This window comes from Gadus chalcogrammus, chromosome 5 (assembly GCF_026213295.1).
Source record: "Gadus chalcogrammus isolate NIFS_2021 chromosome 5, NIFS_Gcha_1.0, whole genome shotgun sequence".
NCBI lineage: Eukaryota > Metazoa > Chordata > Actinopteri > Gadiformes > Gadidae > Gadus > Gadus chalcogrammus.
Genome location: NC_079416.1, coordinates 21935771 through 21953924, shown reverse-complemented (window position 1 = coordinate 21953924; position 18154 = coordinate 21935771). Strand labels below are relative to the sequence as shown.

At 43.4% G+C, this 18154-nt stretch overlaps 1 pseudogene; it reads right to left on the bottom strand.

Moving 5' to 3' along the window:
- Positions 1–12349: 12349 nt before the first annotated feature.
- Positions 12350–12468, bottom strand: LOC130383293 (5S ribosomal RNA; annotated as a pseudogene).
- Positions 12469–18154: the final 5686 nt, after the last annotated feature.

Genomic DNA, 18154 nt, shown 5'->3' with positions numbered 1-18154 from the left:
AACTCTTTATATTACAATTTAACTTAAAGTCAATGGAGAACATTTATGGGAAATTTACTTCCGGAAACTGATTTATTTTCATGTGAGAGTGCTTTGTGTGAGAGTGGATCGGGTCTTAGGGATAAATGAGTATAAACACACAATGCTGCATGCATCGCATACTTTATTGATTGATATGAACCATTTACAATCATCAAATAAATGAAACCATAAATAAAAATAGAACAGAATACATCAGAATGCATCATGGGAGTTTTTGTTGGCAAAACTACCTGTACTGTGCTGTAACTGTACCTTACTGTAACGCCAGAGATATATTGCTTGACTGTACTTATTGGAGGTCGCTTTGGATAAAAGTGTCTGCTAAATGCCCCAAATGTAAATGTAAATAATATTTTGAGAGTATTTTGAGAGTAGTCAAGAGAGTTTTGCAGTAACGTCAATTCCTAAATAAAACTGGAATATCAGTGAGTGAGAGAGAGAGAGAGAGAGAGAGAGAGAGAGAGAGAGAGAGAGAGAGAGAGAGAGAGAGAGAGAGAGAGAGAGAGAGAGAGAGAGAGAGAGAGAGAGAGAGAGAGAGAGAGAGAGAGAGAGAGAGAGAGAGAGAGAGAGAGAGAGAGAGAGAGAGAGAGAGAGAGAGGGAGGGAGAGAGAGAGTTAAATGGTCATCATTTTTTTACTTTTTTTACTTTTTTTACTTTTAATACTTTATTTCCTACATTGTATCTTGTTTAACTTTCTGAACTCTGGCAATGTAAAGTAATATATTCCATGACAACGAAGCCTGTTCAATTTTGAGAAAGGAGAGTGCGAACGAGAGAGAGCGAGATGAGAAGAGATAGAAAGTGTTAGATTTCAGCGTATTTCTAAACTGTTTGTATAGATGAGTTTTTTTCATCGTAGTAGTTATTCTTCAAGTGGAAATCAAAGCAAATTGACAAGTTGGATAAGAGGGTTGAATAGATGGTTTATTCCTTAGATGTATTACAGTGAGATACAGACTCAGGTTGAATAATCTACAGTGTAGGGGTTGAGGAGCAGTTTCGAGATGTGTTCCTTGGCTGTCGATCCCTCTTCTCACCGAACCAAAGGGTTGGGGCGAGTATTTATAATAAAGAAACATGCTAACACGTGAACAGAAGCACTCTCAGCCTTGATAAGGTATATGGCCCTGGCTATGTCCCAGGGGACCAGGTTGGTTCATCCTTGTTGAGACATAACAAATGGCGGAATGTTGGAAATAACACCTTGTACCAGTGTGAGAGGCACTGGCCTGTTTCTAGACTAGGAATGTGAACACAGAGAGGCATTACAATTCACCAACATTCTACATTCCTCCCTCTTGATCATTTTAAACGTAGTTTAAAGATCACCCTTAAAATGAGAATTCAGTGTATCTTCTGGTAAACAATTAACAATTAACAAAAAAAAGAAAAAAAGGAAGCATAAAAGGCAATAGACAAGTAAATACACATCATACACAAGTAAACCAGGTGTAGGCTACTATGATAAAAAAAATAAACTCATTAGGTTACTCATGATTTTGTGGATTACATTATTTGTGGATTACATTATGGCGGTCAAATTAACAATTTCCCCCTGTAAAAAGATGGCACAACATCACAAACAATACCGGTAACATCATGGCTCAGTTGGTCTTGAGTAGCAGATACAACAGAGTTATTTTCCATGTGATGGCCACTGCAGGTGTGATGGGGATGGGGATGAAGGTTCGTAGCAGGGCGTCAGGACGAACGCTGAGACACAGTTCAGTTCAAGAACAGACAGCCGCCTGCTATCACAAGGACTCAACTCGTGTCCGTGCCTCGTGGATGTCCAGGTACGATGAAACATGTAACAAAGAAAAAGTGCAGTATCAGTCATGGGGAGGCATTGTCACAGCCTCCAACAGTAATGATAATTAACTATGGTTGATAATTGACTTAATGATTTGATATCGATACACATTTACAGGTTTACTATGTCATTGTAGCTTGTCTTAATGATTCAATAAACAATAAAAAATTATCAGACAAAAAAATCGCTTGATTCAAAAATGGTTATATCAGTAATCAGTAATCAGCAATCAGTCATGATTCTCAATAAAACTTGTATAAATGAATGAATGAGCGAACCTTTGTTCAAAAATAAAACAAAACAATCATCAATGTTCTAAAACTGAGCAGTTGTGTCAAGAGGAAACCAACATTGAATTCTCGCTTGGATAGGCGGTGACAAAGCCCTAGCATCTTTCAAAAACGAACCTCCCGTGAAAATAAAGGAATGAAAATAACAAACCCTCCCTACTCTTCAACTCGTATCAGTTAGTTTGCGTGCCAAATCTAGCGAGTGTCATTCCAAGTTGATGCATCGACTTATTGGCAGTGGCTTGCATGTATCCACTTTGACTTCTTAGCTACATGAACAGCGGATCGAGTAACTAATCGAATTGGGTATGGCCCCTCATATTTGGCCTCTAATGCTATTTGTTGTGGTTTGGGGATCATAACCCGTTGCCCTGGCACTAACGAGTAACCTTTCTCTGGGGGCTCGGCCCAAGCTTCCAAGAACTGGTTTGATGTCACCTGGAGAGTCTCGGAGAGTTGGATGCAGTAGTTCATCAGAGCGTCCGATGTCAGATGGACGTCTGCGTTGCGCAAGTCAGTCTAGCCTGGGTAACTGAAGCATCGGCCAAACACGACCTCGTAGGGGGGACAGTCCAACGTCTTTGTTGTATGTGGCGCTCAAACTGCACAAGTCGATGGACATCGTGTCCATGGAGGGCATCCATCCCTAGAAGGGCTTCCTGGATATCGTCTTCTGTCCTGTATTGTTGTCTCCGCGGGTCCAACAGCAAAGTTGATGGGATCTGTTTGTGAAAGCTGGAGGCAGTGCCCTCCAGCGCTGCGGGCCATCTTCTTTGTTTTTGACCTGGGCAGTTTGAGAGATTTCAAAAGTCGTAGTGGGATTGTTCTAAATTCGGCACCAGTGTCCATCAGGAAATCAATTTCAAATTGGTGTTCAATTAAGGCAGTTACGTAGAAGCTGTTTTTGTCAAGTCGAATGGCAGCCGCGATTGCACGAAGAGAGGGGGCTTCTAGTCAGGTTCTGTTGTTGTTCTCCGGCACCGTATCGCACGTGCCGCTGAGTTCTTCCACACTCTTCGCCCGTAACTTCCTCAGTAGTTCCCTCTTTTTGTCTGAGAGGTTTTCTTCCCGTACGTTTTCGTTGGCTTTACATTCTCTTTGCCAGTGTCCAATTTGTCCGCAATTACGGCATGGTCGAGGTTCTCTCGGCCTGTCGGACTGGGGGACCCGTTCTCTGTCCCAGTTGGACTTGGGGAATCGTTCTCTGTCACGGCGCATCTTTCTGGGGGCTTTACATTCTCTTTGCCAGTGTCCAATTTCTCCGCAATTGTGGCATGGTCGAGGTTCTCTCGGCCTGTCGGACTGGGGGACCCTTTCTCTGTCCCAGATGGACTTGGGGAATCGTTCTCTGTCCCTGGCTATTTCCTTCTTCTCATGAGACAGGCATCGGATCCTGACTTCTTCATCTCGCTCCACCGTTTCACAGACTTCCTTGATGGTTGCCATTGTGCAGCCCCCGCTGTCCCAGTTCGAAAGCCTCGCATTCACTCCCTTTCGGATCTCCGGCAGTACCTGCTGGAGGTACATGGTCTTCAAAGGCAAGTCCTGTGACTGGTCGATGGTGTCCACATCATATTCGGTTTGGCCTGAGTGCAGCAAATAACATTTGAAGAAGCGCTCGTTGAACTTGTCCAGGTCTTCTTCAGGCTTCTGCAAACAACAAGTGATTCTCGTCCAGTTGACCTGTGCCCTGGAGTGTTTTTTGATCCACGCCTTTATGGCCTCCCATCCCTTTTCTGGTCTCATGCCGTCTTCTCCCATGGCCTCTTCCACATCATATCGAATCTGGGTTCGCTCAGTGCTTTTCAGGTGTTTGAACAATATAGCGAGGCCATCGTAGGGGTGGAGTTCGTGCAGAAGCATCAGCTGTTTCAATGTCACCCATGGCTGTAGGCCTGCTCTCCTTGGGTGGTCGATTTCCTTGCTCCATCTTTCGATGTCCTTCGGGCTGGAGGGTTCATAGAGGACTGGGCATCCGTCCACGCTACCTATCTTCTTAAAGGGCCTGAGGTTAAATATTTCGTCTGCCTCATCGACCTTCTGCATACAGGCAAAGCTCACAGCCCTCTTGTGGGCGGACCTGCGGAGAAGCTCTCTCTCTCTGTCTTCTCCATCAATCTCCTCTCCCTCATCAGCGATCTTGACGTGCGGTGTGGCTGCGCCTCCCATCGCGCTGCAGTGTGGTTGGTTGGATGGTTGGTGGTTGTTGACATCAAATCCTCCATTGAGTGACTCATTCTTAGTCACTGCTCCAGACCTCACCGCGGGGGTTTGTTGTACCGGGGGGTGCGGATGGGTAAATTGTTGTGGGGCAGGGGGAAATTGTTGTGGGCACTGGGTCGCATCATAATTAGCATAGTCAGGTGGGGCAGGTGGATTTCTCTTCTGTGGCACGTGGGGAGTACTGCAGATGACCGGGTACTCGCCTATAAAGCTGTTGATGTCTGATAGAATTCTGTGTCTTGCCCCCTGTAAACCACCAGATGGCGTAGATTGTTGCATCGGGAAGATGTATTCCCCATCTTGGCCACACGATGGCAGTGTGGGGTACATGCGACCATACGCTCCCAAGGTTCCTCCCCCTGTGCCTCGGTCCCTCCCCTCTGAGGGCCCTGAGTCGAGGGGGTGGGCCACTTTCACTCCTTGTCTGGCCAGCGCCGTGTGTAGGTCTGTGAACTTTCTCTCTGCCAACTCACTCTGCTCCTTGTTCAGTGCCGCTTCATCCTTTAAAAAACGAATTTCGTCGGCAAGCAGTTTGATTTGCTCTCCTTTTCTTTTCAGAGCATCCTCATAGTGAGCAGTTGTCTTCTCCAATTCATCTCTCTTTTTGTTGCTGACATGCTTAATAAAGTAGTGCTTACACTGAGACAATAGTAACAACCCGATAGGTTCATTTCGTCTAGTCTTCTTGATCCAGTCTTTGAAAACCATCCAGATCGATTCCTTTGGCCAGCATTTAGTGTGGGGGTCGATCGTTATCGCATGTGTTACGCAAAGTTTTTCTTCGGTTCCTTGCAAATCGTGTATGTCGTTGAAGAATCTAGACAGAGTCTCGCTTACTGAATAAATGTCCAAATCTCTTACTTCCAATTCAAAAGAATCTTGTTCAATTGGTTCAGATGCGTTGGGACTGTGATTGCCCTCGTTTGTCTCCTTATCTGCCTTCTTTTTGCCTTTACCTTTCGGCATTGTTTCTAACTTTTTTTATCTAGGCAAAGCTAAACCTAGCCACCAATCGCTGTTTAGAAATAAAAATAAAACGTCTCCCACGGAGCTCGGTATGCCAACACCAGGAGATGTGCTAATCTTTTTTTCCTCTTAGATTCAACACAACCCGTATCTGTGATTCCACGGCGGGAATCAAAACAACATACCAATAAAAAAAAATAATCTAGCGCTTCATGTAAGCGTACCAGAGAGTTCAATACTAAGCCAATCATAAAACAAAATCCCTGAGCAAACCAAACCTTTAAGTTATATTCAGGACACGTATCAACATTGACAAACTAGCAAAGATGAACAAATCACTTGAATGACCCTATATGCAATTTCTATTCTAGGACTCTAACCATGCTCTTAGTGACACAACTTCATTACTCAGCAAATGTAGTGCAGCCTAATAGTAAAATAATAATGACGGTTATGTGTGTGAATATTATCTTAAGATTACTTTCTGGTTCTTTTCTCTTGGTCGAGGGAATGGAATGAGATTCAGTCACCGTTGATTCCCACGAGGTGCATGGAGATGCGCCGGTTCGGCCGCGTTGAAGAAGACGCGGGTCCCTCAGCAGGGCAGGTGTCGATCAGACGTCTTCCCAGGCCGGGCGCGCGGCCTTCTCGACCACAAGGCAATCTTCAGTTGGCAGGCCGCCAGGCCTCTTCTCACTCCTCTCTCTTCTATCCGGGTCACGGCACCAAAATGTTAGATTTCAGCTTATTTCTAAACTGTTCGTATAGACTCTGCGTTGTGTATTTTTCGTCGTAGTAGTAGTTCTTGAAGTCGAAACCAAAGCAACTTGACAGGTTGGATAAGAGCGTTGAATAGATTTAGAGTTTATTCCAGGGTGTAATACAGCGAGATACAGACTTAGGTTGAATAATCTATAGTGTGGACGGTTGAGGAGCAGTTTCGAGACGTGTTCCTTGGCTGTCGATCCCTCTTCTCACTGAACCAAAGGGTTGGGGCGAGTACTTGATAATAACGAAACGTGAATAACAAGAGAACAGAAGCACTCTCAGCCTTGATAAGGTATATGGCCCTGGCTATGTCCCAGAGGACCAGGTCGGTTCAACCTTGTTGAGACAAGGACAAATGGAGGAATGTCGGAAATAACAACTTGTATCAGTGTGAGAGGTACTGGTCTGTTTCTAGACTAGAAATGTGAACGCAGAGAGACACTAAAATAAACCAACATTCTACAAAAGATATTAGGAGTGAGTGAGACAAAGCTGAAGAGAGAGATACAGACAGAGATAGAAACAGAGATTAGGAAAAATATGAAGGGTAAAGAGATGGAAATACAAATGAGAATTATAGATTAAAAGATGGAGATGCATAGAGATAGAGAGAGTCAGAGACAGCGTTTAAAGGGGGGACAGCGTTTAAAGCAACTTTTATTACGGTAATAACGGTACAGTGACACACAATAACCACACACGCACATGGTACTTTCTTGTTATATATTTTTTTATAAGTCATACGGTAATAATATTACCGTATGATTTATGAATTGCTACAAGTTCGGATGACTCTTTATACTACCCTAGTGAGGAATTAAATCAAAGTGTGGATGCTGAAATCAAAAATTTGACTCAATTGAATTGTGTAGATGCAGTACCAGTAGCACTAATGAGTTATCGCATGCAAGCTAACAGAATGACACATCCAACCCCGCATGATTACATGGAGATCAAGTATGAATCGGTGAACACAGGCGGGGATCTGCCAGAGGGGCCCGGCCTGATCCGGCTCGACGTTTGGAAAAATGTTCCTGACTTCTGGTACGGGCGAGTTGATGATTGGATGCCAGGAGGACGCTCACATGTGATCGTGCTACCGACCTTGCTGTGTTCAATTAAGCACATTGATTAATCAACGGACAACAGGTGGGCAGCTTCACCCAGCCCCACACCCACTAATCCACACTCCATAAAACAAAATACACAAAATGGGCTCTGACCAGTCTTACCATACCCAACTAAAACAACAGACTCATAACCAACTTAAAATAAAAAATAACATTGTCCACACTCCCCACACCTGCCCAACTGTGACCTCTAAGTGACCTCCCCCCTCCATCCTGGAGACCAGAGGCCTGAGCTGCTGCCTTGACAGGCCATGTGTTGCAGGTTTGGACTGGGCTGGATGGGTTATTTATGGATCTCAAACTCTAATGATTGGGTATTTGGGTCAGTGATAGCAGGATGACACTAGAAACAAACATTAGCTATGTTGCAAAAAAAGAAGGAAAAAACAGCACATTCACAACTGGATAAAGTTTAAACATTATTAAAACGCCCACACTGGTTCATAAAGTTTGACTGGAAATCACATTTACCCATCCTCAAATTGTGTATCTCTGTTTGAACCGCTTTCAACATCCGAATCAATAAATAAATATTACCCCCCCTTTAAATTCCCTGAAAACAACTAAATCGATCAGAGTTTAAGAAACATTTCTACTGTGTGGATATTATTTCTGAATCAGCTTAGCCAGACAGAGATAGAAGCCAACGGATACTACATCTAGTCTTTCGATACAATCCTAAACTCACAAGCTCAACATTTCGAAACAAAAGACTGATGCATGACACACCTACATCTGCTCGTGAAGGAATGAATTGATTAACTTCTAAAGTAAATGTATTCTACATGCTATGTCACATTGTCCATAATGTGACATTATGCAGAGCAAGCCATCTACCACGGACACTCTGAGCTACAGCATTCGGAAGCTTCACTACGTAAGACCTTGTCGGAATCAGCAGCTCTGTTCCCCAGTGAGGCCAAGTTAGGTGCAGCGAATTTGATTCTCTCTTGTGGAACTATAGAAGTGCAACTTCTTCACTCCCTCGGTCTGACCTGCGGAAACATAAATATATACAATACAAGAAGGATAATGAAAGTGGCGTAGAATACCTACAGCTGATTACACTCATTAACACTCCTAGGTTGAGCACAATACTTATGAGGACTTTTATTTACTTTGAGCAGTTCTTAATTGTTTAAATGTTCAATTAAAAATGATTGAATATATATATATATGTATATATATATATATATATGTAAGGGCTAATGCCCGACGAGGTGTCCATTATCAGGAATTAATGGACGACGTGGAGGTCTTAGAACCGTCCGATGCGCGGAGGACGACGCCTTGAAGGGCATTATCCCGCTTATACCATGGTCACTTGCCAAAGAAAATAAATGATGACCATTCATTTATATTTCCATGTGATTTACAATCCAAATATACGTTTTTCACAAGCCATGATTTAGCTTCCCTGGTATGCCTGAGGGTTTGACTAATACCTGGAACAATCATTACCCTCCTGTAAGGTTCTTATGCAACAGAAACATTGTTCACATCATGGTCACAACCTGTACAACCTCTTTCCCTCTGATAGGCGATACAGGGCGATGCTTGCCAAAACCAGCCGACACAAAGTCAGCTTCTTTCCCCAGGCAGTCGCTCTGGTGAACGCTCAGAAATAGCCCCCACCCTATCCGAAGTCAAATTCCTTGTTTGTTACGCAAACCTGGCAAATAAAGCTGAATCTGAAACTGAGAGCTAACGTTATACATTGTACATATTTATAATTCAAAATTCGTCCCAGCCTTTATACCAGAGATACTCTAGGGTCTATAACATATAACCGCGTTGTCTGATTACAGTTTAATTAATTTTTCACAATTTACCAGCTCTCGTTTTGAAGGCTGAACAGACAATTTGACTGGAACTAGTTAGTAGGTGTCCATATATCAGGGATTAGCCAATCAGAATCGAGTATTCCCCCAGACCATGGTATAAATGTATAGATATATATAGCTTGATAAGGACGTGCTAATAGTCTGGACCAACCTGTGAAGCAGATGAAGTTAAGATGCTCTTCACAGGAGCGTTGCCTCCATGTGGAAGGTTCCACACTGGACACGCCCCCACAGGGGCTGGAGTGGTGAGAGCCTTCGTCCCATTGGCTGAAGTCCATCGGTTCACCGGACATCCAAAACCAGGAGCTTCCTAAAATGGACCTAACGACATTGACAGAGATAAAGGGTGAGCTGGTTTGAAGGAAGAATAATGTGGCCAAATATTTAGCTTTTGTGATTTTCATAGTATTTCATTAGACAAAGTGATGGAGAACAAGATGATTGATGATTAAGGACTTGATTGCCTGATAGACACTAAGGTCTGGGCAGTACCTGCGCAGGCCCACCCAGAGGTGGCTGGTTAGTGGGAAGGGGGCGCGAGCCACCAGCTCATCAATGCTCTCCTGCTCTTCTGGGTCCCTGAGGCTCAGCAGGTCCCAGTGAATGTCTCTGCAGTAGAGCAGGGCGTCTGACCAGCACAGCCGCCTCCCCACCAGAGTGATGTTCCTCCCCGTCTCCTGAATGCTGACGGAGGGTGGAGCACGCCCTAACTCTGGGGAACCAAAAGACAGTGTGGCTGTGTAATTATCCCTTTATGTCTCTTTGAGCACACACCTTATCCCTGCCCACTATTAAGACATTTAGCAGACACTTTTACATCTACCAAAGAGTCATTTCTGACACTAAATCGTCAAACAGTGTGGGATGTTTTTTAAAATGCATATACAACACCTTCAGACAATTGGCTTTACTTTTCCCTCAGAAATCTCAGCACACGTGAACTCAATTGATGTCGAAGTCTATTGGGTGTCTTGGACCATACAGAAAACCACATACTTCATACTTCCCTCTGAAATATCCCAATACAGACACGTAGATCAGTGGGGCCTAACCTTTGACTTTTACCACTAAATTATCTTAAAGACCATTCACTGACCACCTTATATGCAAACAGCAGAAAAAAGGTAATTACAAATGCAGTGCTTGAGCAAAGAGTGCCATCAAACCCTTTATACACAAGTATTGCTGCAGGAAGGCCATGGCCAGTGGGAAAAAGCGGAAAGAAGAAGTCAGCAACGCTGCTTATGCTCCCTTTGTGTATATTCAGCAAACACAAATCAACACAAATCATTAATTGAGAACATTAGACAAACAAACCATGATACTTTATTTACTGCGTTTATTATTGTTAATTTAATCTTTGATCAGTTTTTTTTTCCTTTATCTTGCATTTGCCCATTTCAAGAATAAAATTCCACGTACCACCTGCAGTACCATCGTGTTCCACCAGTAGTAAGCGCACCACCTGCAGTACCATCATGTTCCACCAGTAGTAAGCGTAACACCTGCAGTACCACCGTTTTCCACCAGTAGTAAGCGTACCACAGGTTGAAAACACTGTATGCTGATTGCCCTTTGCTAGATTATTTTAGAAAAGCGTCTTACAATACCTGTGCATACATTGTTATAACAGGTAGCCCAGAGAAAAACAAACCTCCAAGGCTGGGAATTATACTGCCATGCTCAACCAGTTGAGCTACACAGGACCAGCAGTGTTGACCATTAACCAAGTATGTTTTACCAGCAATGGTACTTGTACACCAATCCTCTTTTGATGATCATGTAATGATGGACGGGGTTCTTACCTCCGTACACCTTGACCTCACAGAGCTGCAGATATTCTGATGCGTCAGAGGACTGGTAGAAGTTGATAAACCTTCCTTCCATTCCCCAACACTTGACAGTCTGAGTCAAGCAGCCTGGGTCATCGTTAATGATGGCACACCTGAGCGAAAGACAGAGAGACGATACAGTAGTCTGGTGAAGGTAGGTATCAGAGGCTAAATTCCAGTAACTGGTGTGTTTCCAAGTGTACTAGAGCAGAGCACTAGTTGTGTTTCCTATTCTATACTTTTATCCAAAGACACTTAAAAGCAGGTCGAGGTCATGAGAGATTAAACCCAGAAAGATTTGCTGGGAGTCTAACAGTATTGAGTAAATGTAGGGACGGTGACCAGTGATTCACCTTGGATTGTCATTGCCGTTGTTTGACAGTGAATCCCCGATGAGAAGTTCCACGTTGTTGATCCTGTTCCTACCGATATTCATATTGGTGACCTCAATCTCTGACACTTGGTACACACCAGGCAGCTCCAGCCTCCACCATGCTTTAGCCTGGAAGGCGGTAATGCTGCAACTGTTGTGCTCCCACTGAGGGTCATTGTTCCCATCGATGGAGCGTTCGGCCAGCATTCCGTTGTAGGTTGAAGACTGAATAGCCGTGCCAATCAACGCTACGTTAATGCGGGATGCAGCTAATGGAGAATGAAACCACAGACTAATTTGTCAAGTTGAAAAAACATATTGAAATACTTGCCTGATTGGATAACTTGTAATCGGCCCATAAATTGGGCACATAGAAATACCTGAAAATCCAGGTGACTTCCACAAGAGGACCAAAACACCTGGTGAAGAGAAAATACTATTTACTTAAAATAAGTAATATCTCAGCTATTATCAGCTTATATTTACAAGCATATATCCCGCAACTATGTGGATAAATGACTCTGCAACGAGTCAAGAATCGTGGCAAAGGGAAATTGGGAATGTATTAAGCATTGAAAAGATCCGATATCACAACAATGAACAATTGAAGTACTATGATTAGATCTAATAATAATAGATTTAATTAATATAGCACTTTTCTCGACCCTCAAAGACGCTTTACAGTGAACGGGGGTACCTCACTCACCACCACCAGTGTGTAGCACCCACTTGGGTGATGAACGGCAGCCAATCTGCGCAAGAACGCTCACCACTCACCAGCTTGAGGTGGAGAGTGAGGGAATTAATGAGTCAGCCAATTAATCAGGAGGAAGACTATGGGGCAAGAATGAGCCTGGTTGGGCAGTTTTACCAAGGACACCGGGGAAAACCCCTACTCTTTGCGATAAGTGCCCTGGGATCTTTTTATGACCTCAGTGAGTCAGGACCTCCGTTTTATGTCTCCTCCGAAGGACGACGCCTTCCACAGCACAGTGTCCCCGTCACTGCACTGGGATTGATGTTAAGGCCAGAGGGAAGAGTTCCAACTTTTTGCCACAACCCGATATCACTTACAGCACCTGGTATTCCCAGGCGGTCTCCCATCCAAGTACTAACCAGACCCAACCATGCTTAGCCTCCGAGATCAGACGAGACCGGGCGGGTTCATAGTGGTAAGCCTGTCTGATCTGGGACCCTCCACTGTTGTACATAAAGGGCCAAGACTGAGACCTAATGTACACTTCTGGAAACCCTGATCAATGTTTTCTTTTGGATATTTATTTCTTAATGTAAATACTCTGTATTGAACTGCATTAGATTCATGACCCTCATGCCTGTTTTGCAATATGTGCAATGTTCAGTCCATAACCAAAAAGACTTTTATATATATCTTTAAAAAATAAATTATACATAGTGTATATATAAAAAAAAACAAGAGGCAAGCCGTCAACAGTTATGGCAGGTACATTTTCATGAATTGAATTCAATGAACTGGATAATGATTAATACTGAGTGCTGTGTGGAAAACCTACCAATCAAACTGCAGATGAGACGAATGGACCCCATAGTTGATACTTGAGAAATAACCTGTTCAGATCATAAATAGTACAAGCTACTTGGTAGACATGTCTTCATATTAACATTCTTTCAAAAGTGAAGAATCTACAATCAAAAAGCAAAACAACAAAACTCTAAAAGAGTTATCTCTCTAATTTGAGATGGTACTCACCAGTAGAGTCGGTATCTCAATTCAAAGGAACAGAAATAGAATGGAGACACTTGTGTGTCCGTTCTCCCTTTCTCACACAGAGATCACATATTCTCTTTGTGCAACTTGTTGACGTGTATCACACAAAGACTTTTGGATAATGGCTCTCTGAAAACGCGTCACATGGTGAAAAGTGAGCAAATTCCCGTTCCGGGCGTCAGTATACTTATACCTAATTGTCTATACAAACTATGTTTGCAAATATCCAACCTCCTTCAGATTTCGCTCTGCAGTTGCTAGTAATGTTTCCCTCTATCTATCTGTCATCAGAGGAGATATTCTCACAGATACAAAATATAAAACATCTCGTGGTTGGTGAATAATTTGATGTGGAAATGTTACATCTTATACCTTTCATCTCTATAGCTGCTGTAAATAACCTCTAACCTAATACCTTCACCCAACCAACAAACCAGCTAACATAAGCAATTTATCAAACGTAATTTAGATTGCTGAAGTGTGAGTAGCTCACTTTAAAAGTAATAAAGGCAGAACAGTAAAATAACCATGGGGCTTATTCCATGCACATGATATTGTCTGGCTGGGTAGTCTAGGCTGAGGAGAAACTTGGGCCTTGTCTTTCTCTGTCTGGCTCTGTACCTTCCTCTCTAATTTCTTGTGCAAAGATATTCAATGAGGGAGAAATACATGTGTGTATTTCTTCCTCCATGTATTCATTCTGAAGTATAATTTTAGAAGTATTATATGTTTTTAATAGTTTTTACATGTCCGGGCTGATAATACTTGTCTTGGAAACATTAAACTGCACCCATTAAACAGGGACGTTTGAAGGTGGTTAGATATTTGCAAACATTATTTCCATAGACTAGATTAGGTATGGTCAAAGTCTACTGACGACCGGACTGTGACACAACTCATTTTACTGCCTGATCTCACCTAACTCACATGCAGCGAGCAATTTACTTTGTGTGAGACGCGTCAATGTCACAAAGGATCATGTTAAACTCTGTCACATGGTCTTGCTCTGTCACATGGACAGAGCAAACCCCTGGTTAACCATGTTATGTCTGACGTCTCCCAATTAACCCAAAAAGTATATTCTGCGACACCCCATTGGTTCCTTGAGCCTGCTCCACCCTCTCCAGGGAGTACCTGTCCCCACCTCCCTTCTGGAGCCTGGGTCTTCGGTGTCCTGGGTGGCAGAGGGGCGGAGGGGCCTGGGCTGATGCGGGATAGACCCCGGAGCCGCTAGCCGCAGACGGATGCCTCTTGCTGCCTCCCCAGTCCTCAAGCCCCCTGTGGTTTGTGCCCTGAAGCCAAGGTGCGCTCACTGTGGGCTTTTGTCTTGGCCACTGAGGCGGCGCAGTTGGGAAGGGTTGAGGATGTCGACCAGGAGAAGGCAGAAGGTCAAAAATGGGGTGTGGAAAAATATACTATGCTATTAAGCTGTGAGGTGTCGGACATAACAAGGTAAACAAGGTTTGCTCTGTCTATGCTAAATTCGATTTTAAGGTACAACAAGAAAATTGACTGGAGAATAGTAATTCTGGAATCGTTCTCGTTATTCTTCTGAATGTTTCGTTATAAACACAGTGGAAACCACGGGAGCTGTAAATAGCACAGAGTAAGTCATCTCCTGTTATAATGTTACAACAAATTCACAACTTGTTGGACAGAAACAATGACGAATTGATTGCTGTTAGAGAATGTTGCCCACATAATAAGCATCTGTTTTTCAATACTGAGCGTCTGTAGCCTAAATTCAGCAGCTATCCAACAGTTGTAAAGTCTGCTCCCTCTCACACCGACGCACACACTATGCGTGCACGCACACACGCGGAAAATGAAGAATGAATGAATAATTTTCTTCAAAACTCGCGGAGCCCTGTAAAAGTATAGGCCTTTGTTTTGTGAAGCTGTCCTGTAAAACTACACATTAGCCTTCTGAATAACGGTTTCAGCAAATTCTTCATGAACAGAGGCAGAGGAGCAGTGAGGAGAGCTGAGGTGGACGAGGGAGGTATGATAATTGCCCACATTAACGTTAACATTCATATTTATGCTGGTAATTGCTATTATGATGTGCTGTGATTTGATTAATGGTTTAATGGCAAACTTAAATAAGATTGCTGCATTTGAAAATGTACCTTTTATAATCTAGAGCAACAATTAGCATTTAGAGTTGTCCACAGCACATTCCCTGAGAGATACGGTAATAACAGACATTATATTTAAAGTGATCATATAATCTAGAGATAATAATCGACAATGCCTAAGATTTGACTAAATAAGTAGGATAAAATGTTACCTAAAGTTCTAATTCATGTTATCCACAGTGAAGTCAAAGAAAAATAGAAGAAGAAAGAAGCATGTGTGTGTGTGGTTATTGTGTGTCACTGTACCGTTAATACCGTATGACTTATGAATTGCTACAAGTTCAGATGACTCTTTATTCTACCTAGTGAGCAATTAAAACAAAGGTTGGATGCTGAAATCAAAAATTTGACTCAATTGAATTGTGTAGATGCACTACCAGTAGCACTAATGAGTTATGACATGCAAGCTTACACAATGACACATCCAACCCCGCATGAAATGCTTACAGGTCGACTCATGCCTTCACCTACATTTCGAGGGCCCCATAAGGGACTTCAATTAGAGCAATTAGAAATAGAATTAGGAAATATATGTTTGATAACTAACAGCTATACATGAGTTTGTATTCCAACAAGAGAAACACAAAGTTCTGGAGCCAGATGCATACCCGCACAGAGCCGACCAACTACCCCAGGACCAGAGCCAGCCGCGCCAAGAGCAACAGCCACATGATGCAATCAAATAGTGGCAGGGTTTGAATCAGTTGTTTTGGTGGGCCACCATTAACAAAAATGTTGATTGGATAAATTATATATACTATAATCAGCAACGGTTTGGTCAATTTGACAACGGATGCGGTCAAGGGACTATCAGAACAATTAGTTGCCACCTCCAGAATGACCTATCAGAATAGGCTAGCCTTATATATATTATTGGCAGGCAAGAAGGGGTGTGTTGGATGATAGGGACGACATGTTGTACTTTTATCCCCAACAATATACCTCACTGGATCGATGGAGAACCTGTTTGCGGTGAGTGCTCCAGGAGCGCCAGGTGCCATCCAAGCTTACATGGAGATCAAGGATGAATCGGTGAACACAGGCGAGGATCTGCTAGAGGGGGCCGACCTGATCCGGCTCGACGTTTGGGAAAATGTTCCTGACTTCTAGTACGGGCGAGTTGATAATTGGATGCCAGGAGGATGCTCACATGTGATTGTGCTACCAACCTTGCTGTGTTCTTTTTGAAAAAGGTCGCAGATTCAGGATCGCTTGTAACTCACTTTATTTGGTAAAGGTTTTGTTATGATATCTATGAAGCAAAAGGAGGGGAATTGTATGGGCACACGTGGAGATACGCAGGGGCGGCCCCAGCACATTTGGCGCTCTAGGCGAGGGGGGGGGGGGGGGGTTTGAAGCGATTGTTGACGGGGGGGGGGGGGGGTATGAAGCGATTGTTGACGGGGGGGGAGGGGGGTATGAAGCGATTGTTGACGGGGGGGGGGGGGGGGGGGGGTATGAAGCGATTGTTGACGGGGGGGGGGGGAGGGGGGCGCCCGAAAAATTAAATGATAATTTAATTTTTCGCACTTTATATTTTGCGCTCCCCCTCTAGATGGCGCTCTAGGCGGCCGCCTGACCCGCCTGTAGGGAAGGCCGCCCCTGGAGATACGCTTGGTAAGACATCTAATGGGTGCGTTACCTAGAGCGTTCTGGCCCCCTGGGCTATGTGTTGTAACTTTAAAACTTGGCGTTGGGTCCCTTGTGGCTATGTGTGGGCATTGCCACTTGGTTTGCGGCTCAGTGCTGACCTCTAGTGGCTCCTGTGCACATTGATTAATCAATGTGCAACAGGTGGGCAGCTTCACCCAGCCCCACAACCACTAATCCACACTCCATAAAACAAAATATATAAGCTGCTCTCTGACCAGTCTTACCATACCCAACTAAAACAACAGACTCTTAACCCACTTAAAAAATAAAATAAATAATAACATTGTCCCCACTCCCCACACCTGCCCAACTGTGACCTCTGAGCGACCTCCCCCTCCATCCTGGAGACCAGAGGCCTGAGCTGCTGCCTTGACGGGCCATGTGTTGCAGGGCTGTCTGGACGGGCTGGATGAGTTAGTTATGGATCTCAAACTCTAATGATTGGGTATTTGGGTCAGTGATAGCAGGATGACACTAGCAACAAACATTAGCTATGTTGCAATTATATGGAAAAAGAAAGAAAAAACAGCACAATCACAACTGAATAAAGTGTTAACATTATTAAAACACACACACTGGTTCATAAAGTTTGACTGGAAATCACATTTTACACATTCTGAAATGGTGTATCTCTGTGTTTGAACCGCTTTCATCATCCAAATCAATAAATAAATATTACCCCCCCTTTAAATTCCCTGAAAACAACTAAATCGATCAGAGTTTATGAAACATCTCTACTGTGTGGATATTATTTCTAAATCAGCTTAGCCAGGCAGAGATAGAAGCCAACAGATACTTTATCTAGTCTTTCGATACAATCCTGAACTCACAAGCTCAACATTTCGAAACAAAAGACTGATGCATGACACACCTACATCTGCTCGTGAAGGAATGAATTGATTAACTTCTAAAGTGAATGTATTCTACATGCTATGTATAATTGTCCATAATGTGATATTATGCAGAACAAGCAATCTACCACGGACAGTCTGAGCTACAGCATTCGGAAGCTTCACTACGTAGGACCTTGTCGGAATCAGCAGCTCTGTTCCCCAGTGAGGCCAAGTTAGGTGCAGCGAATTTGATTCTCTCTTGTGGAACTATAGAAGTGCAACTTCTTCACTCCCTCGGTCTGACCTGTGGAAACATAAATATATACAAGAAGGATAATGAAAGTGGCGTAGAATACCTACAGCTGATTACACTCGTTCACACTCCTAGGTTGAGCACAATACTAACGAGGACTTTAATTTACCCAAACTGGAATCTCGACCCTCTTACTGTGTAAAGCAGTTCGTAATTGTTTAAATGTTCAATTAAAAAGGATTGAATGT